Source organism: Manacus candei, unplaced genomic scaffold (assembly GCF_025592945.1).
Source record: "Manacus candei isolate 608988 ecotype Guabito, Panama unplaced genomic scaffold, ASM2559294v1 h1tg000023l, whole genome shotgun sequence".
Lineage (NCBI taxonomy): Eukaryota > Metazoa > Chordata > Aves > Passeriformes > Pipridae > Manacus > Manacus candei.
Window position 1 is genome coordinate 17,478,514 of NW_026138071.1, and position 12,193 is coordinate 17,490,706.

The 12,193-nt window shown below is 38.9% G+C and overlaps 1 protein-coding gene across 9 annotated transcripts in view; it reads left to right on the top strand.

The window, feature by feature from the left end:
- The window catches only part of PARD3B (par-3 family cell polarity regulator beta), a 393,203-nt gene that overhangs the window by 74,090 nt on the left and 306,920 nt on the right, over positions 1-12,193 (top strand). The gene's annotated exons all lie outside the window — the stretch shown is intronic.

Genomic DNA, 12,193 nt, shown 5'->3' on the forward strand with positions numbered 1-12,193 from the left:
ACAGCACCCCAGGGAACTGTAGTACAAAATGCTATCTTTCCCAGGTGATGCTCATCACCCCTGAAGTGACCATCTTGAATGAGGTAGCTCAGTCCCCAGCCTTCAGTAGGTCTGCTGGCAATAGACCATCAGCACTGACAGCCTTGTGCAAATGCTCATCTGGAATATGAAATTGACAGGTTTTGCTTAGGAAGATAGGAATTCCTTTCTGGATTACCTGTTCTTATTCCTATGTTTCTTAATTTTTGCATAGTGTTCACATGAGTACAGAATCTAGTGGTTTTTTCCTGACCCTGCTGCACTGTGGCAACACATTGCTTGTATTTTACAGGCATGAAATGCTTTTGAGGAAGTGAGGCTTGGAGTTGCATAGGACACTGTGTAACAGGACACTGAACAAAAGCCAGCACTTTGGGATCCTTTTTATATCCTGATCCTAGTCAAACAATTCTTTCTCCCTAGTTTTGGATTAGGGTGTTTGTAATATAATGTAGGTAGTGATTGTTTGTGTCATAATGTACATAATATTCATTACATGTTTTCATCCTTCAATGGAACTACAGTTGTTTTCACCTGCACAGATTTGATATCCCACTTTATAATTAGCCTGTTAGATTTTTTAAAAGTATTTACAATAATGAATGACCTATAAAATGATTTAACTTCTGAAGAAATTTGAAAAACTTCTGTAGTACTATATTCAAGCATTAGAGTATTATAGATTATAAATAATTGCTGTATAAGGGTTGATTACTGTATGCAAATGTTACAACACTGCAACTGTAGTGTATGTTTCTTTTGCTTGATTTAGATCAGAGCTCTGCTGCAATTCTTTATACGTGCGAGAAGTTTCAGCTGGTCCCACATTTTCTGTTGAGAGATTAAAAGCTGTAAATTTCAACATGGTGGTATCTATGAGTGTGCTTGAAAGATCTTTTGTAGTGGATAGCTCGATTCAAACCACAAACAAAATTTGAATTGTCTGGGTTAAAAGTGTCAGAATCTGAGGACTGTTCTAGGTTATTGGAGATTGATGTGCCTGTCTGTGCACTTCAGAGGTGTGTGTTGGACTGTGCTCAGGTGTATCAATTCTGTGACTCAAAAGTCACAGATGAGATTTTTAGTTGGTCTGTATCTCTGCTGGTTGACCAAGGATGTGGGTAAGAACCAGGGCAGCAAGGTCAATATACGTGTCTTGAATTGTAGACAGAAGCAGAGACCTCTGAAATGGATGAACACCATCTGCTGTTATTTTGAGTTTGTAACTGCTTCAAAATACACTTACAGTGGTGTCTCATCGTAACAAGTGTTTGCATCCACGGGAGAGTGAGTGTTTTTCTAACTGTCTGTGTTAGAGGACTCGTAAATTAGGTACCCTGAAAGCTGAAAGAGTTTGTCACTTTAGGCAGAGATCTTAACCTTAGCATTTGAAATATGATGTATAAAGTAGATGATGTGGATTCCCTCATGGTCTTGTAATACAGGTGGCCAAAGCTCTGGAATAGCCAATCCTCTTTTTTTTTTCCTCCCCTTTAGTATTATGAGGTATATAACTTTGTACATGTGCATCTGTCTTTAACTTTTAAGTATTCAGTAAAGGGCATCTTCCCTAGTAAGATTGGACAGGCCCTTTAAACATGGCTAGCTGAATTTAACTGCCAGAACCTCTATTTAAACACCTAAATATGTTTTTATAGTTTTATTAGGGGAGGGAGGAGCAGTGGGACTTGTGAAGATCAGTGTGTTCTTCAGGCTCTACTGTCTTTTGAGTTCTGAGGATTTGCCAGGTGTGTTTGCAGGTAACTGACTTCAGCCCCTGATTTTTTTCAAAAGCTTGGTACAGTCATTAAGACTCATCTACGACCTCTTGTTCCTCCTTGCTGAAGGTGGTTCTGTGATGCTTTTCTGTCATAGGAAAGATATTGCAAGGGAGTTATTATCAAAGATGTATACAAAGGAATGAGTGTTTTAAGCAAAGAAAAACATTTATAGTCCTTTTTCCTTTAGAATAAATGTGCACTCTAATTTGAGTAGAAGGCAGTAATTGGTGGGTTCTGACTCTCATCTGTTGTTCCTGCCCTATTCACATCTGTGTGTAAGAGTGCATGCTGTAAACCTTCTCCTGTAATTTTCATTGCACCAAAAATCGTAATTTAGTTGATTGTAAAGAAGGAGAGGAAGTGGTGTCTGATAACACTATGAAATTATGTTCTCTCAAGTTAAAAATAACAAAAATTAGCAAATTCAAATTGGATTTCTTGCATATTGTTTTGAAAAGAGAATATGTACACACCAGTGTAGATGATTTGAGTTCCAGAGTTTGTCATCACAATATGCAGAGTTAGAGCTCCATAGTAAAGATGTTTTGACAGGATGATTGTTTAATAGATTGTAATGGGCTTCAATGTGTTTGGGTTTTAGCCTTGGGCTCTTTTGATGGGCCTTACAGTCATGATGAACAGGTTTCTCTTTGTAGTTTGAAGACAAGTTAGATTAAAAGAAACCCAATGAATCTGTAAACTGCTTCAACTTTTATCAACTACACTGAATGTTAGAAAGAGATCTTAAAGCCTGCCCAGGCAAAAGTCTTCCAAATTTTTTTTAAATTTGCTTTTCCTTAGCTTCCTATCATTTAAACTGAGATACCTGAGATATAGTCGCTGGTTTACTATGCCCAAGACTCTGCTTGTCATTCACACCATAATATTTTCCCTTTTCCTTCCTGCACTAAGGAGTTCTTGTGGGTTTATTTTGATGACCCCCCAATTGTTGACTGATTCTATGATTCAAAGTCCACTTTAGAGAGTTTAGCAATGTAAAGTTGGACTTTGGCAAGTTTTTCTTGCAGAGGGTGGTTGTGAGTGAAGTGGAGCAGTAGCACAAACCCACCTCTGGAGCCACAGAGACCATGTGCAGTAAGGGAGCCCCAGCTGCTGCTCTGCTTTCCAACAGCAGGATCGGGGCAGGTGTGTGGTTTGGCCACGAAATACAATGAGATGCAAGTTTGTAAAGCTATATTCCTTTCTTTAGCAATATCCTAGATGGTACTTGGCTGAGAAAGGAGGAACATTAGACCTGGCATTTCATACCTTTGTCTGTGTATCCTGAACCTTTTTTTTTTTTTTTTTGCACATTGTCTTCATGCTGGAACAAAATTTGTGATATGATGTCAGATAACTTTCCAAGATCCTTAGAGGAGCACAGCTGGTCACTGCACTGTCCAGAAAAAAAACCAAAAAGATTGAGATGTTGGTAAGTGGCTTAGGGGTAGGCTGGTGTGTTAAGTGGACACTGGGTCTCTTAATTCCATTGATGAAGGAAATTCATTGTATCATTTCAATAACATATTTAAGCTTGTTTTTCTTAAAAACTAAGACTAGAAGAGAAGGAAATTGGTATTTGTTCATCAGCTATTTGTTCCCATTGTGGAAGAGAAATAATAGAGAGCAAATAAAAAAAGTTAATTGGCAAAGTGATTTACTGCTGCATGAATACTTCTAGATTAATGTAGTGATAATGTGCCGTCTAGAGCTGGGAAGATGCTCAGAGGAAGAGTTAATGATACTTTATTAATAGTTAGCTTTTATTTTGTATACTCCTACTGTCAGGCTTCATTGTTACTATGATTATTTGTGCTGTTTATTTCTTTTAGAGATGAAGAAATCTGCTAATGTTTTTCAAATGCATGTGTGTGTGTGCACATACATCTGTGTCCTGCTGTTGCTCTGTCTTAACTTCCATCTTTTTAAAATGTTCTGTCACCTGCTCTTAAAAAAGTTTTCTGTTTTCAGCAATTAATCCGTCCCTTGGCCATGCAATTGATGTGCCTTTAAATGATATTATGAAAAGAAGAAAGCAAGGTCTTCGTTTGCTTGGTAATTTTGTTGGCTGATGGGATGTACCCTCATGATGGGAAGCATTTCTCCAGATTGCAAAAAGTAACAAACTTCCTTCAAGTCAAAGCTGAAATTCTTATCTCCTAAACTGTATCCCACAGCTGCAGTTTGAAGATAAGATCAATTATGGTGAGATATGCACTAATGTGTTTTGAGAACTGGCAACTCCTTGAGTAAGAGACTCCATTCTGTCTCTTATGATAGTTTTCAGTGAGAGGGAGGAACTGGGTGGGAATCTAAAAAAACTTCCTATCTTTGGTGAAACATCCTAAAAGGGAAAATACAGGTTTTAAAATATCAAATGTCCCTTATGAGTATTGGGTTCTAGTTTTTAGTATTTGAATGTTAGCAATGTTACTCCCATTTTTAGTAACACTGCATATTGTTGAAATGCATACATGAAAAAAGAATCTCTGTTGTGGTTTCATAGCTTGGTTAAATGCATCTTTTATAAGAGCACTCAAGAGAGGTGAGTCAACAGAGATCTGTGGGAATGGATCAACCATGTTGCTTTAGGTAAGGAAGCAGGTTTCTCCGTGTAGTACACGTCTCACACTCCAGAAGGAAGGATCACTAGCTTGTCAAAAGGCTGGAAAGACCATCTGGTAGGTATCCAGGTATAGAACTAGGTTCTTGTTGATGAAATTCTGATAGGCTTATAATGCATTTCTGATGATCTGTGTCTGTGTTCAAGAGTTTTCCCTGCTAATTTTTAAAAGATGGCAGATGAGAAACCCGCCTAGAGGCTGCTGTGCATCGTGTGGCTCTGGATCCTGAGCTCTGGAGTGTGGTTGTCATGGGCTTATTGGTTGCCAGTACCAGATGAATTGGAGAAGAATCTCTGCCAGCTGCATACAAAGGCCAGGCACAGTGCATGTTTAATTGGACACATACTGATGTGAGCAGGGATTTTGGTTTGCAGAGGGAGTGACAAGTCTGTCTGCTTACAACAGTTAAACTGCACAGTGTTTTCTTTGCCTTAATAGGAAAAGATGTGGTGATTGTGTAACTGTTTGGATGCGTTTCACTTATGTGGAGTAGAAAATCCCAGCTGGAAAGAAATTCTTCTCTCTGTAGAAAGGAAGGGTGTGGGCTATTACCAAAGTGCTAGCTTCCTTTTCTCTTCTGTATAACTTCCAGCTGAAACTTTTTATCTTTTGTGAATGCTCCTGTTCTGCTTTATTACTGGGTATTCAAAACAGTGTAAAAATGATGGGTGCTGTTTTTCCTGTGAGGGAGGGAGAGGAGATTTTTAAATGTTTAACGTACCTTTAGGACATCAGAGTAGTTGAGTCTTCTGTGCCCATGTTGCCTCTGACTAGTTGCCTGAGTGTTACATGCAATATTTTTGGAAGACAGCAAAATGCATGTTTTACAAGCAGTGAAGTAAAACTCATTGTTATTTTTCTGAAACTTACAGCTGATGTGTAGCTGCACACCAATTATTTTCCCATGGGCAAGTTATCTTTTAAAATAAATAAATAAGTTTGCATAACTCTATAGGGAATAAGATAACTGATGTAATAATTACTTAGGAGCAGAGCCAGCATCCTGCAATTACTTTAAAGCACATGTGCTGCAATGTCTTTTGGTATTGATATGCTTCTTGTGACATCCTTCTGCTGACACATTCAATTAATGTTTTATTATCTTCTTCCTTTTTTTTTAAAAAAAAAACACAGCGACTGAACTAGAAGTAAAATAGGTTGTTCACTTACTTAAGAATGGTTAAGTGGTTTTTCAAACCATACTGAAAGTATTTTTGCTGCATGAGTTGACCTCATATCACTGCAAGTTATTGATTATACGTATGCCTGTGGTTGAGAGCAAACAGATTGTAGCATTTCCTTCGGTGAGGAAGACATAATGAGATGGATGTGATATTGATTAGAATTTTCAGATTTGTCAAGTATCATCATCTGCATTCCCTGTGCAGCGCATGTGGCAACTACCAACCCAGAACGGGAGCATTCCTTGTCTTCCCTTGGAAAGGTGACAGTGCAAAATACTTTGATAGAATCTTTATTTCCATGTGGATTGCATCACTTGCTGATTTTCTGCAATTTATTATCTGCTCTAAAAATGCCATTTCCTTCACTTTTAACTTGTTGTATTTGTTTTAGTCCCTTTTAAAGAGCTATATGTCCCAAAGGAGAAAGATGATGAAGCTATAAAACTATGGCGTGAGGCAGTTTCTACTGGGTTTAGAACTATGGTGTCTATAAAAAGCTTTCTTCTTTCCCAAAACATCTCTATGGAGGAGATCACGAGCAGTTGGTGGGCTCTGGCAGCTTCAGTAAGTGCTGGGGTCTGTAACCAGTGGCACACTTGAAAACTGCCTTCAAACTCTTCCTAACCATACAGTGGCTTGAAGCAAGGCACAGCTGAGAAACTGTAGCCAGCTGGTTTGTGTGCATCAGCTCTGTTCCCGCCCGAGGCTGGCAGTGGCTGTGGTGTGCCGTGCGCAGGGATGTCCCGGTGTGCTCCGTGCGCACGGGTGTCCCGGTGCGCTCCAGAGGGCCCTGGCGGTGCGGTTGGGAAGGTACCACGCACATGTTTAGCAGATGTGTTCTGTGTCTGTATAGGAGGTGCTCACCTCAGCTCGGTGCTGAGAACTTTTTCCAGCTTGTTCAGTGAGAGGAGTTTACAGTGAGAGCGCTATGACAATTCCAGTTCTGTGTTGTAGTTGTGGTAATTAATATTTAGCATGGTATCTAGTAATTTTCAGCCTCAGTGCACTTTGCAAACATTAATTAATTGTCACAGCACCCCTGTGCAGTAGGTAGATGCTTTCCTTACTGCTGTTTTATAGAGCAGCCGGGAGCCCCAAGACTTACAGTCTCGCTGGGTCTCACTTGGTGATCTGTAGCTTAATATTTTGAAAAGTTCTTTGTTAAATTAGGATAAGTTGTTATTAATTCTGAGTAAAAATGAAATTGTCATTAGATTATTATTGCGTTAACTTCCGCAATACTGTCTGTTCTAGACCCCCCCAATTACATTAGAAGGTAAAAAATTATTAACAAATTATTTCAGTTTTATTTTGCTTATTCTTTGGATGCTATGCCATCCTCAACTTCTGCTGTGGTTGTGGGAGAATTATTTGGAAGAAACTGGAGGCTTTTCTGTGGCAGTCTTGCCCTTGTCTTCTAAGAGGGCACTTACTTTCCTGTAGTTCCAGTCTCTGTTAGTAATGCTGTGTGAGTATATTGAGAACTGGCTTTGGAAATGTTTTTGGCCTTTGCTGTGTCCTGCAGAACTCGACAGTGTTAGTGCAGGTGATCTGTAGGGCTGAGGGCACACGTGCACACTGGGTTGTTTTGGTAAGTGCTTTCCCCCCCAGCCCCTGTTTATATTGTTTAATGAGGATAAAGCCATTCATGCACAAGTGTTGTTTCTGTGTAAATCTGACACAGAGACCACTGTGGCTGTGTTTCTAGCTGTTACCTTTTGCTTTCCGCTGTATTGGTCTCAAGTAGAACGTTTGACTAAAAACTTTCAGCTGCTGCTGCAAGACTTTACCCTGGTAACTGTTTCTACTTAGTGCACCTGACAACCCATGAAAGCATTTGAAAAACATTTTGCTTACCGGAACAATTCTGCTGACATATTTTTCTTCCTACCTTTTTATTACTAGCAAAATTTGCATGAAAACAGGTCTTTCTGTTTATTAGGAGTTCACAATCCTCAGTTTGACAGCGTAATTAGAGTGGCGTTCAACTTGCACAATGGAGCTAGAAAAAACTCGCTTGATTTCCCTGTGAACCTGAAACTTCAGGCCCTGATTAATCATCTTAAACCAAATATGCGTTAATCCATGTTTTGGAGTGTAACCGAGGCAAGATTCAAAATAAAGTGGGGTGGACAGTGGAAGGCTTTGTATGTGGCAAAGCAAAACTGAGAAGACTCATGTGAGAAAACCCTCCCTGTGTCTATCCCCAGCCTAATGGAAGATGTCAGGCTGTGCCCAGACCTAGTCCTAATGACTGAACCTAATCTTCTCCATGGCCCTAATTATGGTGCCGTGGTAGGCTGAGATATTAGGTGAGGAATAAGCAGCAGGAGTAGATCAGCTTTTGAGCAGCAAATGTCTCATTATGCTCGAGTGATCAGTGTTAAAAATAAAGAGGAGGGAAGAGGTAGAAACATATTGCTAGAATACAATCTAGAGGAGCAAAATATTCCTGCATTTGTATTTAATTATTTCTAATTCTTTGTGTGCAGCATGTGGCTACCTCAGCAGCTCAGCATTTTTATTGTTCCTTCGTCCTCTATTGGCTTTTTTGCAGTACATTTGTCCATGTTTGGCCCTGGAGTTCACAGCAGACCGGTGACCCATCTCATTTTAAAAACATGCATTTAATGGGGTGCAACTGGCTTTCATTAGCTCTTCAGTGAAAGCTCTTATGAATTCAGACATACATACTGTCTTCATATGAATCATTTCTCTATGTTACTGCTCTTTTGAGGTCTAGGAGTATTCCGGAGTGTTTTCTACTCCTCTGGTCCAAATGAATAGTGTCTGGCTATAGTTTGTTTACTGCTCCAGCAACTTGGAAGCATTTATGTAAGAAAAGAACACAGTCTGGTTTTTTTCTAAATTAAAAGTTTCTGTTGATGTGTTTCTAAAAAGTCAAGGTTAGCTTTTATAGCTTCTGAATAATGTTCTGGATTTTGTCATGTTGTATTTAACTTATGCGGAAGTTAAACCAGACCAATTTATTCAAGTTTTATTTTTGCTGAGACCTTTTTTTTTAACAAGATTATTCAGATGAAATAAGTCAAATGCTTTGAATTAGTAATAATACATTTGTAACAACACTGTATGTATGCTTATAAAAATAGTCATATTTTCTTGAATGGTGTCAAGGATTCAATACAGTAAACATGTTAGATATTTATTACTCTTGTCTATCGATGGTATGCTAGTGTTTTAAAACTATATTCCAGAATGTGTTCCTTTCTCCTCTTGCTACATTTTTATTTAATGAAGCCACTTTTGTAATATATACAGAACACAAGTCATTCAACCCCTTCTGCTCTTTTCTGTGTGACCATCATAGCCCTTTCCTAAATTACCTTCTTAGGCAATGAAGTTTGCTGTCAGTTCTGGTCAGGTGGTGGATGTGCTGGTCACCAGCTCAGGGAGCACTGAAATGTGAGCCAGCGCTACAAAGCAGCCTGTCCTGGTGTCTTGGTGAACAAGTGTCTCTGCGTGAAGAGACTAATCTGCATGCCTAGTAGCTCTGATGGATGTTGATTTTATTACAAAGAACTCTTTTTGTTTGAAAGAAAAAACCTTTTATTTAAAGAAAAGAACCATTTATTTAAAAAAAAAAAGTTAATGGATATTTCCACATACAGAAGAAAAAAAAAAGCAGATCAGAGAGCATTTAAAAACAATTATGCATTTACATTTCCTGCTGTCTTTATCAGTTCATTTTGGGACAATGAGAAGAAGTTTTCATAGTCTAGGTTTTCATACTATATGTTAAGATGGAATACTGCTTGATTAAATAATAGACCTAAAAATGAACTGGAATGCTTTTAATGGCTCTATAACATATAAAGTATGCCTCAATGATGGATATAGTTTATATCTTAGTTTACAAGCTGTAAATGAGATTAATAGAGTTCTAGAAATAGCTTCTAGAGATGAAAGAGAATTGAAAAGATAATGACTTCTGAAAGTTAAATTTCTTTGTAGAGGAATACTACAGTAGACAATGATTAACTGTGAAAGAGTCTTGCTGTAATAAAAATTTGCAAAGCTGTAATGTTTACAAAGACGTTTTTAATTGCAAGGTTATCTCTGTATGTCTTTTGAGAAAGTTCTGTAAGGATTGACCAGGCAAATGGCTGTTAGTCAGTGTCCTGCTGTTACCCTAAGGCACTCTTGGGGTGTTCTCAAATGGTGTGCTCTAATTGCCTCTTAGAACTGAAGCGAGACCAGTAGCCTCATTTCTCATTCAAGGTTGTTTTTGTCATACTATGCTGGATTATATTCTTATTGCATGGCTCCTAACAAAACTATGCAATGCTACTTCTGTAGTGCTTGTGGTTTGCTGGCAGTTCTGTTATTTCCTGTGGCAGTGATGCCAGTGAGCATAAAAAAAAGGGAAAAAGCAACATTAAATACCTATATATCAGCTTCATCTCCCTGCAGCTCCATTTGTTTGATTAGTATTACAGTGGTGTGACAGGGCAATATATCAGAAGTAATCGATCTGATTAGCGTGGAGATGATATAAACACAGATTGTATTGATGTTTAATAATATGAGCACCCAGGGTCTGTAAACATAGATGTTGCATAGGCTATGTGAAAGGTCTCTATAATGAAAACAGCAAACACAGCAGATTTTTGAGCTAAGTTATTTTTCTGCCAGATTTCACAGCAAAGTATGGCTAGTTTGACTTTGCAGTGTTGGAAATGGTGATCAGATGGGTTGGCATAAATTGTTTTAATTGTTTTTTGAAATACACAGTTTTTCCCCAAGGCAGATATGAATCTTAGTTTCATAGGCTGCCTTATGTTGAGTCAATTACCACACTGTGTTAAAGATTGTTGTATTATTAGACATGAAAACAAACACTTTTTGCTATTCTGTTTTTGATAAAAAGGATATTTACGTCTAATATCAAAATCTTGATCTCTGGGTAATTTGACTTGATGGAGAATTATTCCTTTTCTGTAACTTAACTTGAGAAGACGTAAATAAGTCCATTAAAATATGTGGGTTTGTATGATATTCAAGTGAGCGGCTGGAAGGAAATTACCACAAAGGAGGGAGCAGGATGCTCTGTCACAGTTACATAAGGAAGAAAGCACTTACACCACATCTCCCTCATTTCAGAAACGATTGTTCTGCTGTATCTGTTTCAGTGCAGGCCCTTTGATTGCTTAAGGTGTGTCCTGAGGAGAGTTCCAAGGCTCAAACCTTGTAAGAGGTTGAGTGTCAGTGCTCAGCTCTACCTGCCAGGGGGGTTTATGGGAGCTGTGCTGCTGGGCACAGTGAGCTGCTGGAGCTTCCTGGGGAGTGCTCAGCACCATCCTGCCTATTTGGCAGCCTTTTGGAGCAGGCACTTAATTTGAAAATAAAAAAGAAAGACAAAGTTGCATCTTTAAAGCGAAACCCAGCATGTCACCTACTTGTTTTCTCGGTTCGAGTCCTGAACTTGTTGCAACTATCAAACTTCTGGCCTCCATCTGGTGGCTTTCCTGCTCCCACCTGCAAGACAGTGGTGGTGCCAGTGACCTGCCCTGGTGTGCTGGAGGGCCTGTTCCACTGCTCTCAGAGCTGAGCCTTCACAGGAGCTGCCAAGGATGATTTCTGGAAATAGCTTGTTGTCCGCTGCTTGGTGTCCATTCTGCATTACTCCTGGTGTCACCAGCAAATGAACAACCCAAACAAGTGATGTAGATGAAAACTTTGCTCTTAAAGTCCTATGGTGAAGAGGAGGGGTAGGGGAAAGAAGCAGCAGGTCACATGCAGCAGAACTAGCCCTAGAACTCGGATGAGGCTTTCTAAACTGATGGTTATGTGGAATATCAGAAAAAGCGATGCTTAAGTCCAGTACTTCAGACCTTTGCGAATGTAACATGATTTCAAATTAAATAAGCCTTCTTTTTAATGACTGGTCTTTCTGTGTTCAAGGTCAAGAAGCGGAGCTTCTTAATTGTGGATTTTCCCCTTTATATAGGCAAGAACGTGTTGTGTGGTGGAGCAAAAAGGAACGGCTGTTACACTTTTCGGGGTATTATTTTCAGACTGGATTTGCTTGTTTAATTTGATCAGTTAAACAGAAAAGCATTTTTCCCTGTCTGCTTGGTATGGTTCAGTTATACAAAAAAATGAAGTACTGTTGGGAATTTTCCATTTTTAATAGGAAACATTTTGGATCGGATCACAACCTAATTTGTGCCAGCCGTCTGGTATCAAATTCAATTTGTGAAGGAGAAGAGCAGTTGATTTATCTACCGTAATATCATGGAATATATTTCATAAAATATGGAAAAATATGCACTACCTTGCACCTGTTTACGCATGCAGTAGTAACTGCTGATTGTAGGTATTGCTGGGGATTAATAACATGATAGTATTGAATTTTTGATTCCATAGCAAAAGTATGAAACAATGTGTACGCATGCAAAGAAGTTTGTTACTCATACGAACAGAAAACACTTTATTTCTAAAAGATAGGGGCTGGTAGAAGAGTCTGTTCCTTTGATGACCATTTCCTTTCTTCTGTCTTTACAGAAGGAAAAGTACATTTCAAGGTGGTCTGATGAGTTGT